General features: G+C 40.1%; 1 non-coding gene across 1 annotated transcript; it reads right to left on the bottom strand.

Annotated features, from left to right (window-relative positions):
* Positions 1-2,453: 2,453 nt before the first annotated feature.
* LOC138079426 (small nucleolar RNA SNORA51) lies at positions 2,454-2,590 on the bottom strand. Its single transcript, XR_011144897.1, has one exon. It is a non-coding gene; the product is annotated as a small nucleolar RNA SNORA51 (small nucleolar RNA).
* Between the last annotated feature and the right edge of the window lie 3,103 nt (positions 2,591-5,693).

Raw genomic sequence — 5,693 nt, forward strand, 5'->3', positions numbered from 1 at the left:
AACTAAGCACAACATAGCTCATCAATTAACTCCAGAATTTGTCACTGCAGTAAATCTAGGAAAGCTCCTTAATGAAACTCAATTCCACAAAATATGTAGATCAGGGATTAACAAACTTTTTCTGTAAAAGAATAAATGTTTTAGGCTTTGCAGGCCAAACTATCTTTGCTGCAACTGCCATTGCGATTGCATAAAAGTAGCCAGAGACAATATGTAAACAAATGAGCAGGTCTGTATTCCAACAAAACTTTATTGACAAAAACAGGAAGTGGGGTAGGATTTAGCCCTTGAGTTTAGTTTACTAATTCTTGATATAGAAGCAATATACATTATAATCAGATGTATGCAGTATATTATACCTGAACCGTGAACTTCCAGATGTTCAAGCAAGTTTTAGAAAAGGCAGAGGAACCAGAGATCAAATTGCCAATAGCCGCTGGATCATCGAAAGCAAGAGTTCCAGAAAAACATCTATTTATGCTTTATTGACTATGCCAAAGCCTTTGACTGTGTGGATCACAATAAACTGTGGAAAATTCTTCAAGAGATGGGAATAACAGACCACTTGAACTTCCTCTTGAGAAACCTATATGCAGGTCAGGAAGCAACAGTTAGAACTGGACATGGAACAACAGACTGGTTCCAAATAGGAAAAGGAGTATGTCAAGGCTGTATATTGTCACCCTGCTTATTTAACTTATAGGCAGGGTACATCATGAGAAACGCTGGACTGGAAGAAGCACAAGCTGGAATCAAGATTGCCGGGAGAAATATCAATCACCTCAGATATGCAGATGACACCACCCTTATGGCAGAAAGTGAAGAGGAACTAAAAAGCCTCTTGATGAAAGTGAAAGAGAAGAGGGAAAAAGTTGGCTTAAAGCTCAACATTCAGAAAACGAAGATCATGGCATCTGGTCCCATCACTTCATGGGAAATAGATGGGGAAACAGTGGAAACAGTGTCAGACTTTATTTTTTTGGGCTCCAAAATCACTGCAGATGGTGACTGTAGCCATGAAATTAAAAGACGCTTACTCCTTGGAAGGAAAGTTATGACCAACCTAGACAGCATATTCAAAAGCAGAGACATTACTTCACCAACAAAGGTCCATCTAGTCAAGGCTATGGTTTTTCCTGTGGTCATGTATGGACATGAGAGTTGGACTGTGAAGAAAGCTGAGTGCTGAATGGATGCTTTTGAACTGTGGTGTTGGAGAAGACCCTTGAGAGTCCCTTGGACTGCAAAGAGATCCAACCAGTTGATTCTAAAGAAGATCAGTCCTGGGTGTTCTTTGGAAGGAATGATGCTAAAGCTGAAACTCCAATACTTTGGCCACCTTACGCACAGAACTGACTCATTTGAAGAGACCCTGATGCTGGGAAAGATTAAAGGGAGAAGGGGATGACAGAGGATGAGATGGTATTTGTCACCACTGACTCGGTGGACGTGAGTTTGGGCGAACTCCGGGAGTTGGTGATGGACAGGGAGGCCTGGTGTGCTGCGATTCATGGGGTCGCAAAGAGTCGGACACGACTGAGTGACTGAACTGAACTGATGCAGTATATTGCTAATTTCTTTATACTTTTTATAAGTATACTTCTCATACAAGTATAATATTCAGCTGGTCTTTGTGATAATATTCTGAAATTCACTATGACCATTATTACAGTTTAAAAAATAATAATTAAGAATTTAGTTAGATATTACATATTCATTGTATATAAATTTTATGGTACATAATTGCATGGGTTTCTTCTGTTATAATGAAAGTTTTCATTCACACTTCCAATAGGTTAAGGCGGATGAGTTGGACTTTCAGAGGAAAGATGCTGAGATTATACTTATATTTGTAGGTAGTGGTGGTTCCATGGTAAAGAATCTGCCTGCCAATGCAGGAGAACCAGGTTCAATCCTTTGGTTGGAAAGATCCTCTGAAGGAAATGGCAACCCTCTCCTTGACTGGGAAATCCCATGGACAGAGGAGCCTGGTGGGCTATAGACCACGGGGTCGCAAAATAGATGGACACAACTTAGTGCCTAAACTACAGCAACAGAAGTGACTCTTCGCCTTTTGATCTGTTTGTAGATGCCTTACACAAAGAGTTTAGATTTAAAAGTTATTTCTGGCTGTTGTTAGTAATATAAAATAAATTTATTTTCCCAATTAAAAAAAGGAAGATTTTTCATCATTCACGATGTGCTTCTAAATTCCATTTAGCTTGGGTAATTAAAGGTTTGGATTCTTTCTACTAAGTTTCTGGCTTTCAGCACTGCCATTTTTATTTTCTTGGCATTTTTAAAAAATAAAGATTCAGGAGATGCTTAAAAGGGTGGAATTCTCTGTATTTTTCTTAGCATTAAGAAATACACTTATTCATTCCTAATGTTTTTTTTTAACTTTCACTTTATTTTAAAATTATTTTTACCTTTAATTTATTTTTATTTATATTCCATGTCCCCCCATTCACAATACAGACCAGGCAAAGGGCCTGCCTGGACTGAGGTGTACATGGGGTAGGTTTACTCTGCCTCCTGTTTCTATATGGTCAGGGTAAGAACACAGCCTTCAGTAAGCAACAAGATGGCTGATGCTAATATTTTAGATTCTTTTACATTAATGATTCCTACTACTGCTAAACACACACACACACAAACTCTTACAACACTAATATTCAATACCAAAGCTCAAACATTGCAAATACTGCAAAAGATGGCAAAAAAACAAATGCCCAATTTCAGACATCCTAGAACTTCTCTGATAGTTCTCACACATCCAGTTCATGACCTTGGGAAGCTTCAGAGGCCTTGACAGGGATGTTAGGATGCTAGAAGTCTGGACTGGAGTTCCACCTCTCAGCTAATCTGGGCATAAGTTACATAAACCCTGTGTCTTTACCACTGACTTGAGATCAATGCTGAGCAAAAAATAAAATAATATCTGATAGAGTGTGAGTGGGGTATGTATTTCTTCTCTTCCTTTTAGAAGGTGGTGTCTCCCTCCTTTTGAAAGTCACCTATTTATTTTTTATAATTTTTTATAATACAGTATAATTTTTTAAAACCAACACTATTCTTTGAAAATGAGAATGCTATTGAAGAGAAAATTGCTCAAGTAAAGAAACCAAGGCAGAAAAGGATTAGAGGGTGTATACTGAAAGATTTGCTTAGGAACAGATTTTTTCAAAGAGAGTGAGCACCCTCATTTCCTCTCATTTGATTCCTTTAGTTGTAGCCCAAGATAGAACTAAAGGTTAAAAGAAGGTAATTACTGATTATTTCGAGGGTAATTATAATGAGCTGAGATAACAGAATGATCACATTTCAAAACTTGATACTGTTTTTTTTTAAAGCAAAGAAAATGATTTCATTAAGTGGTATTCAAAACTGTTCAGGTTGGGAATGATGTTTAGAGAGACATAGATGACAAAATCCACTTGAATGCAGAGTCTTGCATGTATCTGCTGAAGCATCCAGGAAAATGGAAGGGATATGCATGAGGTTGGAAAATATCATTTTATATATATATATATATAAATGGACATCACATGCCCTCAGGGGCAGCTTTTGAGAACACCAACTGAGCTGCTTCTCAGGTTTGTGGCAGAAATTGAAGTCAAAGACAGGAATTTTTCATCTGCAGAGTTCCTAATTCACAAGGAAAGCAAGAACTTTCTTTGTAAATTGATTTTTGAGTTTCTCATCTGAGGTGTGAAAGAGACCAGGGTATTGTTTTCCTATTAAACAATTTTTTTGGTTTGACTATTATTTCCTTTTTCTTTGGAGATAATCAAATCCCTTAACTTTATTAGACTTTCAGTTTGACATTTGGGATGCCAGGGAGTGATTTTCTTAGTAAAGAAGATTTTGTTGTTGTTTAGTTATTTAGTCGTGTCCGACTCTTTGCATCCCCATGGACTATAGCCTGCCAGACTCCTCTGTCCATGGGATTATCGAGACAAGAATACTGTCATGGGTTGCCATTCCCTTCTCCAGGGGATCTTCCTGACCCTGGGATCAAAGACACATCTCCTGCATTGCAGGTGATTCTCTACTGTCTGAGCCACCTGGGGAGCCAGGGGTTCAGAAATGTCTTCCTATTCCTCTCTGCCATGTACAATTATTTTCCTCCATGATTTCTCATCCAGGGAGAAATGTGTATCTACTTTTTGAATGTCAAGCTAGCATGTCAGGACACCCTGTGACAAGTCGAGCTATGATGGTATGGGGACCAACTCACCCTCATCAGGGCTCACTTGTTTTCTCTCTTGGGGACTGAAGTCAGGCTTTATGCTGACCACGCCAATGGCTCTTCCAGAATATAGCTTTGCCAGAGTTCCCAATCCCTGCCAGATGCAAACAGCAACTGCAACTTTCCTGAGGTGGGTATCCGCCTATTGATCATGTGCTGAAAAGTCAGAACATTTCTGGGAGTAGATGTATGTGAGTGTGCGTGCGAGAGAGACAGAGAAAGAGCGTGCTTTCTTGTTGCAATGAAACAGAATTTATGAGTAGGAGCAGACAGTTTTTGCTCCTGTTTGGCATCACACATAAAACAGAAGCCTATGTCTCTGATTTCTTGGGGACTCAGTTCCAAAGAGTTGTGTGTGTGTGCGTGTGTGTGTGTGTGTGTGTGTCTGTGCACGCGCACGCCAGGGAGAAGGGACTCGGGCACATGGGGCGAGCACATGAGAATTCGTGTGGGCAAATTCATCAGCACAGTCCTTTTCTCGTTCAGAATGTGGTGTGTCTACTGGAGGAAAACCACTTCTGCAAAGAAGTCTTCGTTTGAATTTTCAGTGATGTCAAAGTCTGAAGGGGGCAACACACTGCTCTGTAAAATGAATGATGCCACTCTGGGCCGTGGCCAAGATGCCAAGCAGGTAGGGAAAAAAAAATGATGAGCGCTCTTAGTTACAATTGCTTGGGCTTTCTCCTGGCCTCTGGGACTCTGTCTGGGATCTCTCAATGCCATCAAATTCATATTCTTATGCACCCTCATTTTCTGCTTGGATTAAAGCACCCCTCCCTTTTTTCCTTGCTGGATCAAACCACATTGTGAATCTGAGGTTTTATCCTTAACATTCTGTATTTTCAGTTTAATTAGGTTCATATCCTAGGAAATGCTTTCCTGCCAACCTCTACAGTGGGACACTCTCGTCAGGCAGGAGTTGATCCTCAGTGCTCTCTGGACCAGCCCATGATTAATTTTAAGAACAAAAGGAGAATTGTTAAGAGTTATCTATGTTTGATCACGTTGTGGGGAGTGCAAAATATATGCTCACTTTCCATGGCTACTATGTCACATGCAGTCCAGATTTTAGCATGGGACTAGATGAAGACACCTCCAGTCGTGCAAAATTCACCCTCCCACCCCCTCCCTCAGCAACTTGTTACCAGCAAAATCTTGCTTTGAGCAGCAGTGAATTCCAAGGAGACAGAGGTTTCATGGGCACATTTTCACAGTTTTCATTACCAGCAGGAAAGAATTTTCCTGCCCCAAAGCAGAAAATTATTTCCAGCATTGATTCTCTGTAATGAAAGCAAAGAATGTGTGTGAGTCCATGGGGAGTCTCTGTGTGTGTCTGTGTGTATGTGTCGGGGGGGGGGGGTGTTGCTGATTGCAATGAAGAGGTCAATATGTGTTTACATTTGGATGGCAGGATTGGTACTTGAAAACACATGGCCAGTGA

This window comes from Capricornis sumatraensis, chromosome 4, assembly GCF_032405125.1.
Source record: "Capricornis sumatraensis isolate serow.1 chromosome 4, serow.2, whole genome shotgun sequence".
NCBI lineage: Eukaryota > Metazoa > Chordata > Mammalia > Artiodactyla > Bovidae > Capricornis > Capricornis sumatraensis.